At 42.9% G+C, this 15,804-nt stretch overlaps 1 protein-coding gene across 1 annotated transcript in view; it reads right to left on the bottom strand.

The window, feature by feature from the left end:
• ADAMTS17 (ADAM metallopeptidase with thrombospondin type 1 motif, 17) overlaps nucleotides 1–15,804 on the bottom strand; it is a 169,856-nt gene that overhangs the window by 96,318 nt on the left and 57,734 nt on the right. The window lies entirely within an intron of this gene.

The raw sequence follows: 15,804 nt of genomic DNA, 5'->3' as shown, positions 1-15,804 counted from the left end.
AGGAATGTTCAAATGGCACTACATTGCCCTGCAAACCCTCTGTGCTCTCTGTATCAGAGCTATCCATTTTATCAGGAGCAGCAAACATGCTGCATGTTACCCTCTGCACAGCAAAGCCAGCAGAGCCATTACAGATGAGCAGGACTCGAGTTCCCCTTGGGCTGTTACTACCACAGCCACTAGCTCCTTTCTAAGCACAGGGTAAATTTCAGCATTCACTTCATCACTCCCAACCCCTGAAAACAATGAGCTTCCACAAAGGCAAGCAGAAACAGCTTAGACTGTCAGCTCTGAAACTTCTTTCATTCTATGTTTTTTCAGAGTAAGCACAACAGGACTCTGGTTTCACACTCCAGCTTCTTTTCTAACATAAATAATGCATTGGTTATCAGTCAAAGACACTAAGGCCCCTCTGAAGGAGTCCTGCAGCATATTTATTGTTACTCATCACATGTGAGTCCAGAAACAAGCTGACTGACCAGTTTGAGTTCTGACCGTTAACATAATCACAGCAAGGCAAATTTTATCAGGAGCCACAGGGAGGCAACAACAACAGATCTCTTTGATGCTGTGTTTTTTTTGTAGAACAAGACTTTAAAGTTTCATTGCTATGAATAAAAAATAGTATGCAGTCCCTCAAAGCCCTGGCCTCTCTGAAGTCTGTGCTCCTTTCCAGGACACTATTCTCTGTCGGAGTCTCTGCAGCAATCAGAGCTGGGTCAGGATGCCAGAATTACACTCTGGGCCTGAGGTGGCCAATTTCTTGTGTAACCCCTTTTTAGCTAAATGCAACTAACAGCCATTTGTTTTCCCACAGCAATGCTAAATAAATGCACTTGCTTTGTTTGTTTCTGTCATTTGTGGAGCTTCTTCTCTAGACAGTTAATGTAACTAAACTGCTCTGTTTACCCTTGGTGTGTTTTCCAGTGTTTCCTGTTATTCTTTAAAAGCCTGAGTCAAAGAGCACCAAAGCCTGTGGAAAGCCTCCTACTGCCCTCGATGCACTGTGCACTGCACCTTCAACATCTTAAGGTCATGTATACAAATCTTCATCAGAACCACTAGGACTCTTAATAGATTTCCCATTCAAAGCCCCAAATTGGAGTTTAAGGACAATGCCAAGAGCTGGGGGAAACTGATTTAGGAGGTGCTTTGAATTTTTTCAATAACTACAACTTTGTGGCCAGTTAACAGACCACTTGAGAAATGCCCAGGATTGTTATCATGCACTCCCCCTCTGGTGGGGAGAGATTATTAAGTTAGGAGAAAGAGGCAAGTTTGATAGAAAATACAACCAGCAGTAAAAGAAGGGTTTTTCTTCAGAAAAGGCAGGAAGAAGGTGGCAAGTGAAATAATTATGAAGAAGGAAAGCTTGAAAAAAACCACACGCAGAAGTGGAAACACCATGATCTCCTACAAACCTTCTGTTTTAAATAAGCACTTCAGCTGGCTGTAAGAGCTTTTCCATAACCTGCCTGTAAAAGCCAAATCATTGCATTTGCCTCCAAATAATCCAGGGCACATAAAATGCTGGTTCACTTTAGAAAAGAGTGACAGTCAGGTCTAGCAAGGCTACCCAAGGTGACCTGGCTGCCACCCCAGCTGCTTAGTAAACTTGGGCACGACACACCATTAATTGCTTTCCACACAACTGGCCCTAACCTCAGAGTCACCAGTTCTCCAAAGGACAGCAAGGCCATCCAGGTACCAAGAAGGAAAAGAGGACAGTGGTCTGTCTCTCACTTGTACAGACAAAGAAATCCAAGGAAGAGTTTTCTCTTCCTGAAGAACCAACTTAAAAATGTCTGCAACTTTGTAAGGTTGGCAAGCCATTAAAAAGGAAGACCTTCTTGGGACCACTTGCCCTGCAGACCAACATGAACTTAAAGAACTGAGCAAAGGGCCTGTTACAGCAATGTCCCCAGTACAGAGTGGGACAGGAGAAGGCAGTGATATCTCTTGCTCCAAGTGAAAAACTCAGTGGGGCCACTAAGGTATTTACACTCTTGGCTGATTTTGTTGGAAAGCACATTTTCTCTACCTGTGTTTATAACAGGAGGCTCTTAGCCTGCAGATGTTCTCTAAAAGGCTCTGCTCCTGCAAGGCAACAGTGAACTGCTGCAAGCTGTATGCAGCATGTCACAGCAGAGTAGGTCACTACTGACCTTCTCAAAAGAGCATATGAGAGAAGCCGTTCCCTGTGACCCAGCTTGCCATGACTCACCCAGAGGTAATGCAGGAGTTACTGCAGAGCCAGGATTAAGCACAAGATTTCTTTCTAAGCCCCACTGGAGAAACAAAATGAGAGAGCAGACTGGACAACGTCCTCCATAGTGTGAGAGGGAAGGGAGAAGGGGAGCTGTAATTTATCCTCTCTGGCATTTCAGTGTGGGCAGGATGACAGGGCCCCATGAAAGCCTGCTATTTAAACATGCTGTGGGCACAAATGCCATCTGTGTATCCATATGAAGGACATAACTGAAGGGCAAAATTCCTCCCCCTTCCCACTTCCTATAGGGTCTCCATAAATGGTTGAGAAGGGAGTCCCTTTTCTATAGTCCATCCAATCTCAACCACAAAGGAAGATGCTGGTATGGAAGGAGGTTATACAAGGTGCATGCCTGACAGCTGAGAACATTAAACACGGCCATTAAACTCGAATCAATATAGGTCACTAAGCAGAGAACGTACGTCAACAGCTCTCAGCAGCTACTAACTTGGGCTGGATTTGAACCAGCAACTTAGAAGTGGGAGAGAATATATCACATAATCAAGCCTGTGAGCCGTCCAGTCCCAAATCGAGTTCAATGTTAGGAATTTTTATTAACGTTTGAAATTGAAGCTGCATCACTGGAAAGATGCCTACTTCTGAAATGGTTCAACATGTTCAACATTTCAATATAAAATGCTGATATCTTGCAAGTTACGAGGTTTGCAACCGGTTGAGAATAAAGGCACAAGAGTGGCTGAAATGAAATGGGGTTGCTCATTAGAGCTGGAATTATAATAATCATAGGAGCTGCAGCGAAAAATGAGGACAGTAAGTTTTAAGAGAGTGACCTAGGGAGGTGATGCATCTGCAAAGCAACCAAAGAGAGGCAGAGACAGCCAGAAGGGTCAGAAGGGAATCCAAGTGAGGCTTGGATGGAGGGCAAACTAACAAATGTTGGGAAACATGCTGAGGTGAGCTGAGCTGGGGAGGAGGCAATGAAACAGCTTACATAACCTTCTTACAAAAACAACAGTCACCAAGACTGTCGGTTTAATGGAAAACAGGCTTTTTCACCTTGTGCTTTTCAAACATGTAAACACAGTTGCTTAAAAGTAACTCTGCTATTTCAGAAGCTGTCAGGAGGTACTTTGGGAAGCTGTGATGAAGAGCTGGAGACGACCCTACTTAGAGCATCTGAAGTAATAAAAGATGGTCACTGTGTACATAATGTTATCTAGAACAGGGGCGTTGAGGATGGGTGCTGAGCTATTGGCTTTTTTTTTTTTTTATTAGAAGAGACAACATTTAAAGGGAGCCATGACTACTGGACTCTTGTTTTCATAACCAAGTTTATAACACCCTCCAATAATGAAGTAACCAGATATTTTATATGGTTATCTACCCATCAAACAGCCAAGAAGTCAACATCAGTGAGTGAGAACACACGAATGCCTATGGTGAATAACAGCATGGAAAGCTGTGGTTTATTCAGCTGCATGACAGATCCAGCCCTTTATGATATGGTTTTCATTTAAAAAGAATTAGTTCTTTTCCCATGGAATCTGGAAGGCAGCAAGTATGAGCTTGTGCCACAAGGGACAGATAGCACACATGGGAGGCTGACACGGCAGGAACAGGCAGTGTGTGGCCTTTTACTCATCCAAACATTTGTTCTAAAAGCTTGTTGCCCATGAGGTCCTAGATAGGTGTAACAGGGCTGGCCAAACCCCACTGTTATCAGTGATAGTCCTTTTATATGGTTTGACGGAAGTTAGACCAGAGCCATGAAGAACAAGGTGAATCATCTGCTTCTCCCCAGCAATAATATTACATGCTGACACTACTCACTGCTTTTTCCAGTGGACACTTGCTCATGAGATCCTCTCTTTCAAATCCTTGCCTCCTTTGCAGAGTGTCTGGTGCCTTACCTGATGTATTTCAAGATTTTTTTCGTAAGATGCAGGAATCCAGTTGGGATGCAACTCAACACTTAACCATTCCAATGGCCTGCCTCTACTGCACCTGATTTGTAGGATGTCGTTCCAGCATACCAATCTTTTCCTGAAAAAGTTTCACATTGTTTCTGGCAAAAATTAGCAGGTTCTGAGAATGCAGAGGGTCGTGTGCCATCTGGCAGAAAAAGGAATGTCCCACCAAACACAGAGTCTTAGGAAAAGCTGAAGTTGATCAATACATGCACAAATAAACTCAGTGGAAACTGCCAATAGAAGAGGCAGCATTACCTCAAGAAAACATCCTTCTTCCTGATATTAATGTTCATTCCTTTCCAAATCCTAAGTAGTAACTAAGACAAACCTCTAAACAGGAGAGCTGTCAACCAGAGTAGCTCCAGCAGTATGCACTTACCCTCAGAAAGGACTGTGATTGCACAGCACAGTGTAAACCATTCAGTACCAACCCTCTCAGCACTGGCAGGGGCCTGGGCTCTTCCCATCCCTCTGAGGGAAGACTTTTAAAGATGCAAAGTAAGGAACAACTACCTGTTCTGAGAGGTGAGCATGTCATGGCTGTAACAGCCCATCCTCTACTGCATAAGGGCTCAGAAGTGGCCACAGTGGTCCAGCCTGATCCTGCTGATGCAGAGGGGACTCTGACCTACCAGGCAATGGAGATGTGGGAAAGGCTCATGCAATGACTCCAATTCCATGACCATTATACCCAGTATCCCATGGGAATGACTGCCAGGGATCCACATGCTCCCTCTCTGCCCCCACACCCTCCTAACAGGATCAGGAGCTCAGCACACTTATGCTTAGAGTAACACTTTCACTGTCGATTGTGTTCATCAGAGCTCACAATGGCTTCAATTCCTACCTTTTTTTGGCCCTATGGGCCTTAACATCACACAGCATGTTCATTCCTAGCCCCTTTACATTCCTAGAGCACAAACCCAGCTCCACAGCAGTCATCCACCCAGATGCTCAGCATTTCTAAACCCTTTCACATGCCAACAGCACAAAGAGGCAACAGGTTCCTGACACAACAGCATTGTTAAGCATCAAAGATTGCTTTAACAGTCCAATTCTTGTTGAAGGGGTAAACACAGATATATCAAAAAACACTCACTGTAAAGCAGACATCACTGACTCTTTGCTGGGAATTACTTCTCTCAAGATATCAATTAAGAGAAACTGGCTGCTTGTCATGATCACCCTAGAGCAAGAATAAAGTTATCTGAGAGCCAAAGGGCCCCATGACAATATATGCACTGAGCTGCTTCCTTTCCCTCTGCAAGATTTAATCCACTTCTTGGATGTAAAAATGCTCTATTATTGCTTACTTCAGTCTGGTTTCAGAAAGCAGGGAATTATTGCAAAAGGAACACAGTGACTATAAATGAGACAGTGCTGGGCAGAGAAACATGGCTCATTTCTCTTTTTCTGGTGAGCAGAGGCTGCTGTGCTCCATCTGTAGCTCCTTGTATGCTGAAGGCACCCTGGTGCATCGCTGAAGTAACATGCTGAAGGGTAAAAAGCTGTTTGCTTTCAGCACTGCCTGAAGTGGGTGAGAACGAGACCTCAGAAAATGTGACATGCATTTCCTCAGAAGATGAAAAGGGAATATAAACTGCAGGGTGGAAAAAAGACAAACCCCTGGGATAGCTGGGTGGGATTTCCCACCCACTAGGGAAGAAACACAAAAGCTCAGTAAGAACAGCTAATGTCTTTGTCATTTAAAGTGTTAGCAACTCAAGGGGAAGCTCTTGCATGCAACCACTTGAGTGCACTTTTCTAAAACTCCTGTGGAAGCAGTGAAAGCCTCCAGTCAACTACATTAATGACTGAAGGGCAAACCTGAACAAAGAGATGCAACACAAGACACCCTTAAAAGAGGAAGCAAGGAGAACTGAGAGACGGTGGAGCACATTTGCCAAATGTGTGCAACACAAGTAACTGCAGATGTCCCACACTCTGCCCCATCAGGAAGCCACCCACTGCCAAGCACTTGGGGAAGTGGGGTAGCCTGGGGAATGCACTGTAGGAGTCAGGAATGCTGGCTGCCTTCCCCACAGTGGGAGATGAATTCTCCATTCCTGGAGGTGGGAATGAGGAGATGGCCAGTATCAAAAGACAAAGAGGTGCAAAGTAACTGTAATATATATAATTCTACTGGCATCAAGTCTTCTAAGTCTCCAGACAAGCCAGTGGATACATGCTTTACAGTTCCCAGAGCTGCAGAAGTCCTTTTCACAGAACAAAATATTTTTCAGCCTCTTTCTTTTATTCTTCATGATCTACATTGCCAATCACTGTGGGCTTGCAGATTCAGAGCAATCCATTCTGTGTGACCCCCTTTACTGACTCACTAAAATGGCAGGTGACTGTACTGGACAGTAGCAAACCTGTACTCTCTTCTGTTTGCAAGAATGAAAAAAAAAACAACCAACTGCCTTGAAAAAAAAGTCCCACAGGAAACTCATGATACAATTCTATTAATTGCAGTTATTGTCTAGCAATGGATCAGTCTGCAGAAGTTCAGCTGAAGACATTTGCTATAAGGACACAGCACGTTCAGTGGTATCCTTGTCATAATCACTCCTCTCACTCAGAAGTGCTTCTCATCCTTACGGAAGCTTTGTTTCCGGCAATGCTCCTCCTGTACACCAGCTCCCTACACTCCTGGGATTTTTCATAATGGTGCAGCTGGGAAAATCATTCATAATCCCAGAACCATCTGGCTGTCGCTATTCAGAAATGATTTTAAAAGCTCAAGCACGCTATCTTACTTAGTCTCACTCATTTGATCAGCAGGGAGAGACCTGATATCAAACAGGAATGTTGCAAATTATGGCTTGGTATCAAAGCAATTTGGAAATGATATGTTCAGACCAATACTGAAGTGGAATTCTTTGGGTAGTGGGTGTGCCTGGATGCCTACAAACCTCAAGGCTAATGAAGCCAAGTTTGCTTTCATATAATTCTTGTCTGAGATTGCCATATAAAATAAGTAAAAAGGAACATGAAATGAGTAACTTGCTTTAAGCAACTTTGGCTTGAACATGTTAATGTGAAGAAAAATTACAGAGGAACAAAAAAAGTCTGTCATCTTCAGAAGCAGATACCTCTTTAGAGGGTCTCTAGCTGATAAGAGGTGCAGCATGGATGTTATTTAACTGATGACAGCTTTCTGGAGACCACGTAGGAGTTTTTCTCATGTGATTCTGTTCATCACACTCAGAGGTGCTGCCTGCAGTAACATATTTGGCAAACTTGGTGAGATTTCTTTGACAAACACTGTAAACATTTCAGAATGAGCTACAGGTATATATTGTAGTACTTAAGGTATAAAAAGAGAACACGTATACATTTTTCTAAATAAACAGGTTGTTTTTTTAATTTTAATGGAAAGAAACCTCAGGATCACATCTGGATTAGTATTGAAAAGGTGTGAATAACAGACTGAAATAATGGAGAAATTGGTAAAAAAACCCAAACCTGATGGAGAGGATGACCCTTAAAACAACGTCAGTTGATGTTTGTGCCCACAAACAGAAAAGCAGAAGACAAAGTCATATTATAATGTCCTGCAGGAAAATACAATTTGCCACATTACTTTTAAGCTACTCAACCCAGGCAATCTGCACCTTTATAAAAAATTCACCTCTGAGGAACACTGATAGCTAGGGAAGAGTTCTGCCCTCTTGGGCTAAATCTGTCCCATGTTACATAGTAAGCAGCTTTACTTGAGATAAAGTAAGCTCTAGAGAGGAAAGAACTTACCCACTGAAAAGTGCTAGTGGTTGTGTTTTGGACAGGAGAACCTCTGTTTTTCTTCTGAAGGAAAGATATTTTTCCCAAGCATAAAGACTACCTTAACTAAGAAGCAAACTGCTTCTAGGGAGCATTTATTTATCCTCTCTCTTGTTTTAATGTGTATAATTAAAATGGATATTTAAAACACTGAATTAGAAACCTGCCGCTACATTAGCTGTCTGTGGAGTGATGCTGGCAGACAGCAGGGTGGTAGGAAGGGAGCACAGCTGGCAGCAGTTGGAAGAGACAGGCAGGCTTGAGATTGTCACTGCCAGGTAAGTTGGCTACCAGAGGGTAGACATCAGAAATTTCTGCAAGGTCAAACTATCCCATATGAGATCTGGCATACAAAATGAGCATCTCAGTGGCCTTGAGAGCAGAGAAAGAAGGTACAGTACAAAACACTCAGTTTTAAGGCTTAACATTCTGAGCTAATTAGAGCCCAGCAGGAGGAAAACTTTTAAAGCAAGTGAAAACAAACCATTATGATCAGACTCCTTTTGCTTTGATTTGCTTTACCTAAACAAGAACAAAAGCAAAAAGCTGAGAAAGCTGTGGATTACTCTTCTCTTTTTTGGAAAGTAGGGTTCAAGTAAAGACACAGATGACAAAACTCCCTGCTGGGTTGGATTCAATGACGGAAAGAGGCCCAGCATTTGGTGTAGGGAGGATTTTGCAAAAGGAAAGGGATCAGTGAGAACAAAGAAAGCCTGTTTATTTCGTTTGTCTAGTAACCTCTTTCTGCTGAATTTTATTCCTCAACACAACTGTTGGCCAAGAGGCAGCCAACCTTGTTCCACTACAGTGCAGCCTCCCACTGACAGAACGGGAAAGGGAACCACATTTTTAGAGGGAACATCATTTTCGCTGGCGTTGCTGCTGCTGACTGACAATCAGAAGCTTTTCTGAGTGACAGTCTGGGATTTATCACCTTCCCCAGCTCTGCAGTCATTTTCACCTGGAACCTGTTGAACTCAGCAGGCCAGGAAGACAGCATGGGTTACAGGCTATTGGAACCCCACTGCTAGTGGAAAAGTAAACATTTCAGCTAGATTGCTGCCTTTGTATAAAAACAAATGATTATTTGGTAAATGGCACTTGCAAACCTAATATTTCCTGTGTTGGTGTGTACTGTAGAGGTTGTACAATGGGGACTTGTACTGTCCCTGTGTTTTGGGTCACTGGGTGCACAAAGCTGTTGCCAGCAAAGTCAATGAAGTATGAAACCAGAACCCTTGTAGCAGGAAGCATATACAAGATTTGCCAAATCATTACAGCCCAGCTATTTAACATGGCCTTGGCTTACTCAGCAGAACAAGCCTTCAAAAAGAAAGACACAGCTGGCAAAGCCACAAAGCTATTGATTCAACCAAAATTGTGTTGTCTGGGAGTTTCTTAATGACTGTCGCTTGCCTGTTTGGTGCAGTTTTATTATGTTGGGTAAAAGCTGTACAAGATGCTCAAAAACAAAGAAATTAGAGGGGCTGAAAGAGAATGTTGCTTCACTAAGGATTACACAGACATCCTTCACAAAGCATAGAGTAAAACCATAGAAACTCCTGCCCAGGACCACACTAATGCTTGCCACAGGAGTATAGTACAGAAAGCACTGGGAGGTGGACCATGCCCAGTTCCAATGTGGTTACACTCCAATACACTACTAATATCAAGCTACTTAGGTACATAATATCATTTTTTTGGTGTCAAAAACAGCCTCTTCAGTGTGTTACTAGAAGTGGAAGAAGCATCTAATGAAATTTTAGGCTACACTTATTTCTCTCTCCAAACCAGAACATGTTATTAAATAATTGCTTTGACTAGATCATACTGATTCTGATGTACAAACATATATGATGAAATAGGCTGTGTTCCATTATGTCCCTTTGGAGCTGTACAGAGAAGGGCAACTTAACTGTGAAAATGTGCTTGCAATTATCTGTGGAAGAAGAATGAAACCTGGGAGGAGGGGCACAAGAAAAGGGAGCCTGGGAACTGAGAGACATTCCACAACAGATTTACAACACAAATGGCAGAAAATAAAATTAGCAACTCCAGGGTGGGTACAGACTGTTGCCAGCATTTTTGGCCAGCCTCAGGGTATGTCTACACGGCAGCCAGTCACTCCCAGGAATCCTGGGACTCCAATACATACTGGAACAGTGACATACCCCTGTGAGATTTAAAATGAAGAGTACTGGCACTGGTAGAATACAGCTGGGGCTGTAACTGCCTGAAGCAAGCTACACAGGCTGCTCAGGAAGTCTTGGTGTAGCAACACGATGACTAGTACCTGAGCTTGCTAGAGTAAGGATTACATGGGGCTGCCCCTGGCTCCAGATCTCCTTGGCATCCAACTGACTTAGACTTTCAACCACTACAAATGCAGACAGGTGAGATCCAACAGAGTTTCCTGCAGAATGGTCAGAACAGCCACACAGAGTTTTACAAAGGCACAAGAGGGAACTGCAGCACACCTCTCCACCACAAGACAGAAGCTACATCCAAACCACCAGAAGTGCCACCAGTCACAAGAAAGATCCTGGTAGCCACAGGCTGCATCCCTGAGCCACCACATAAATGGATTCTACCCTACAGGCCCATAGGACGGGCACCTCTTTACAAGGTCTCTCTGGTAAACACTCATGCACAGGAGTGAATGGGCATGTGTTACACTAGTCTTTAACTAGATGCTGAAATACTACCCTATGCAGAGAAGTTTGGCCTCATTTGCAGGACAGAAGGACTAAAGTTAAAACTGAAGTTGTCCAGATAACCCTGAAACTGAGAATTCAGTGCTTCTACATGTTAGATTCTGCAAGTTTAGTAATGTTGGTTTTAATGCCTTTTGGGATGTAAGAAGTAATCTGGGGACAGCTTGCTTCCTGGCAATTAGTGTACTTTTGCAATAGCAATGAAGAAAAACATTCCACAGAAATTCAGGTCAGGCAGAACCTGCCTGATAAATGTGGGACTAACTCATGCCTCTGTTGCACTTCAAAACAGCAGTTGCAAGGTCTGCCTTCTTTCCTGTGACTGATCTTGCTGTCAGCACCATAACACTCTAGGATCCTACTGGTTGTTTTGCTCATATTTCCACAAAACAGCTCTTTACAAATGCTATGAAGAAATCCTGCATTTGCCATCACTGCAATGCAGATGGTCAAAAGAGCAACACAGAGCAGAAAAAGGAGCCCAGATGGGAGCTTTTCTGAAAAACAGGGTTAATGTTTCAAGTCAGGCAGGATGTAAACTACTCTTGGCTGTCTACATCGGTGGAGTTGTGTGTTCAAGGCTAGACTATGGTCAGCTGCTCTAAAAAAGACAGAGGGCTGTGTTTGGTTCTTTTTTCTTTCCAAACTGTTTCTCCGCCCCCACATCTTGCACCAAAATGTTATAAACCCAGGATAAAATGAGAGAATTTATAGCAAAGGTCTCTCAATTTTTATGCTGTTTCCAGAACTGCTCCCCTTGCAGTAGAACCATGATCTGACTGGCTGGCTCCATTGCTGATTGCAATCACAAACCAAAACTGCTCCAGAAAAAGATACTGGTTTATACCCACACAGTGTGTGCTCTGCAGTGCTACCTGCTCAGAGCAGTGTCCTGTTTACTCTGATGGTCCTCAGCTTCCATGTGAAACTTCCATTTTCAAAGGCATTATGACCAAATCTTTATAAATTGCAGGGCAGAGGAGAAAGGGAACTGTTACTTTCCTGTTTGGCTCTTTGGAATTAAGCTTGTATGCCTGCACCACACTGACCTGGCTTTGCCAGTGCAAGTTGTCACAGGGCATTATTCTGTACCTCTTGGATCTGCTCAAGACACGTTCCCCTTCAGCCTGCAATATTTTCAGATTCTGCCTTACAACTATTTGCATGACAGAATCTCTCCTCTGGGTGCTGCACTAGACAGATCAAGGGAGGGAAGTTTATTCATTAGTCTATTAACATACATGCCAGGCCACAAAGGGAACAACCAGAGAGTGCTTTTCCCTTACCTGCAACACCACTGTTGCTTGAGACACACACCACAAAGCCATACTTAGTTATGCAGCAAATAATTACCCACCCTAAAGTAACTGTTAACCAAGCCACACCTATCAATACTTAATGCCTAAAGTAAATAATCATACTGAATAGAAACCTGAAGGTTCTAAACTCATTTCTTGGTCAATTCCAAATCCAGAGCTGTTTGTTTTGTGAACTACAGGCTTTTTTACCTTTGGACTCGTTTTTGTCCTCATCTGTTTCAGCTTCAAGTTTGAGGCCATGCGGTTTCAGACTGCTGGCAACAGACTGCATCTTGCTTATTGTCAGTTGATTTTGATTCACTTTCTTAAGGGCATCTGACACGGCGTGGCTCCCAGCCATACCACCTCCGGCTATTCTCTCACCATCCAGGCAGTGCCAGGTTCCGCTAGCTCATGAATGGGAATCTTCCCTCTCCACCCAAGCCTGCCCCCATCCCACAACAGGAAAGCCGAGGCTGTTGAAAGAAACAGGAATGGCAACAAAGCTGGCATTGTTGTCCTGAAAAACCACTGGCTACAGCCCACCCGCTTCACTTTGGGGATAACGGATATAAGGATGAATCCCAGCTTTTGTTTAAAGAACTTATTTGCTTTTTTCTTTGGAGAATGACTTGACAATGGTAACAATGTCACTGCTGTAGGGAAAAAAAGAGAACCAGGGGAGGGGGAAGTGGCACTGTTTTTCAAAAAGTCACAGTTGTTCAGGGTGGTCTTTGGGGTATGAATCTCAGATCAGCTTCACACTGGTGCAGCTCATGGAGAAGGAGGGAAGCACCATTCAGGATCCTGCTTACAACAGTAGAGCATTTTCAAGCTCTTACTGATGGAGTTGCCTGCTAGTCTGACAAAGGATGAGAGTAAGAAAGTGTGCAGCATATTATGCTGTTTTAGACTTTTTAAGACTTCAGGGACCACTGTGATCTCTGTGTCTTCCCGTTGGTGTACATCAGAACACACCACTCCACTCAGCAATCCCTGAATAAAAGACATCTAACTATGGTTACATGAAAGTGTGTTATTTTAAGACATCCACTAGTGACCATGAAGGAGCAAGACTTGCTGAGGGTCCATCAAGCAAAAACAACTCCATAGGTTAAACCTAAAGATGAATTTTTATAGGACCTACAAGCATCACCCTAATTGACCTATTTAATGATGTATTAATGTTTGCACAGTGCAGCTGTCCATAATAGTGTTTCTTGCAGAGTCCAAATTACATTAGTGGTAGATTAGGAATCTGACACAGCAATTAGTAATCCATTCACTTTTTCCAAAGTCCACATCAGAAACTATCTGTGAATGCCAAGCTGGGCTTATGATATCCACAGACATTTGTTAGTCTTTGGGCAAAAAGTAATAAATCTCATCTTTTCTACACTCATAAGGAAATCAGCCTTCTATACAGCTCACAATTATGGCTCTCCAAAATTTATTTTTTTGCCAATATGGATGTAAGTTTTAATTGGATATATATATTTTTTTAATTAAGAAACTTACACCTAGTTTTCCTTGGTTTTCATTTTTAAATCTGAAGCTCATGTCAGCTTCTTTCTCTTAATTTCTGCAATACATTTCCTTACATTTCATAGTCACTTAAAAAGTACAAGTTTGTAGGTAAAGTTTGCAAACAATCCTTCTGTTTGCACAAGACCTGCTGAAACAAGACTTCTCAGAGCATCCTGTTGCAGTTCAAAAACAGACAAAGAAGGAGAGGTCTGACACTTAGTAAGGTCAATGAAAAGCCTCCTGTTGACTTCAAGGCCAGAAAGGCACCAGTAAATTGACCACATTTTGAAATAAGCAACTAGGCCACTGCTGGATGGCAGAAGGGAGGGATAATTTTGATGTCCAGATTGGGTGATGGGATAGCATTTTTCCCATTCTGTTTTGATTTGGCACACTGGGGTTTGATTATGCACAGGTATGGCAACAGAAGAGGGGGCAGAAGGGCTGGAGGATGTGATCCAGCATGTGATAGGGAATTGCTACTCATTGTGCAACAGGATAACCTGGAACATGTCCCCAGAAACCCTGTGGCAGCAGAATCCTGCCAGCAGCCTCTCTATTCTAACCCTGCTGGCTGCTTCAGTTGGAGCCTCCCTGGTTCTTGTGCCTTCCAAGAGCTACATTCCCCAGACCCAGACACCTTAGATCCCTCAACTGACTCTTACAGACCCTCCAAGTCCTTCCAGTACCCAGGTACTCTTCCCAGTCTCTCTTGCCTGAGCATGTTCTAGTCTCTTCCCTCTCAGTAAAGGGGCTCATAAGGCAGCTCTGATAAAAAACAGTCTCCTTTGTAATTTATACTTTTTCACCTGCAATCTTCATTTAAGCTCTCCATCTCTTCCCACAATGGGATCTATGACTCTGCTGAAGCAGAAGATTCTCTGCCCAATTACACACTCACTGTCCAAATCCTCCAGGGTACTGAACACAAGCCACCCTCTGTCAGCACCTTTAGACATCTCATACCAACCTCTTGAAAGAAGTTTTCCAAGATGGAGGCAAAGAGAGAAAACAAGCAGAGAAAGGATATTGTGGTCTTACCACCAAAACTGCACTGAGAAAAGAAAATGGAGTTTGCTATTTTCAGCACAGATGGAGAGCTGTATCTGAAAGCATTACATCCCCTATTTATGTTGTGGATTTTTTGCAAGGCATTATTAGAAGGAAGCTTGACAGCTCTGCTGGGAAACTTGGCAAACCAGGGCAGACCAGTCTCGCTCTTTTACACAGCTGGATTTTCTGCAGCTCAAGTATTTTTCCCTCCTGCTCTTGGCCCATCGAAAGATGAGTGCTGAATTTCCCTTAACATTACCCACAGGTTAATTTGTTATTAAATTTAGGCTCAGTTTAACATCTTGGCGTGCAATTTAAATAAAACCAAAACCAAATGTCCTTCATTTCTGCTGAAACCACCCTCGGTTTGGCTCAGCTGCCTCTGGTGTCACTGAAGGGTGAACAAGAGATTCATTTTCGTCTTGTCATTTTTGGTAGTAACCTTAATATCCTCCAGGCAACTTTGAAATACGTTGCCTTAAAATAATTATTTGTCATGGAATGAGACTGGCCAGAATTTGAACACGATACATTGGCTCTGACTTAGCTGTCAAATACTTGTTACTGTAGGGAAGGAAGGTACAACAGACACGTAAACAGTAGGAGACCAGAAGGGTGCAGACAAAACTTACACACAGCTTTTTACTAAAGGAACAATGGTGGGATTTTCCACCTTCCACCCAGAGAGGCTAAAGGTAGGAGTACTATTTACAGGCAGCTTTCAAAAAAAAATCTTCAGTCCCCTGCAGAAAGTACCCAGTAATCTCATTCTGCTGATTTCTGTCTGACTAAGAATTAACATGTTCTTTGCTGTTTTTTTCCAGTGAGTGTTCAAAGTGTGCTAGTTAGCTGTGACTGAGCTGATAAATCAAGTTATATGGTTTCTGTTGATCAAATAATACTGCTTAAGGGCATTTCCAAAATACTGATGTATACAATTTCAGCCACAGTAGATTTCACACGCAGAGATGAAACCATTACCAAAGGATTTAACTATTAAAATCCATGACACGGACACCCGAACTTCAGAGGAAATTTAGCAAGTTCAAAGATCTTGGAGTTGATGTTGTTTCTGTGGACCTATGCTACCACAGAAACAAAAGCAGAATTTGTCTCTACCTACTACCATCGATCACTTGAGAGTAGGAGGCCTCTTTGTGCTACTTAAAATCAAAACACAGAGTGGAAAATAGGGAAGGATCAAATAGAAAGATTTATGTGTGCTGAAC

Source organism: Chaetura pelagica, unplaced genomic scaffold, assembly GCF_000747805.2.
Source record: "Chaetura pelagica isolate M959 unplaced genomic scaffold, ChaPel_1.0 scaffold453, whole genome shotgun sequence".
Taxonomy (NCBI): Eukaryota; Metazoa; Chordata; class Aves; order Apodiformes; family Apodidae; genus Chaetura; species Chaetura pelagica.
This window is presented reverse-complemented; position numbering and strand designations above follow the sequence as displayed.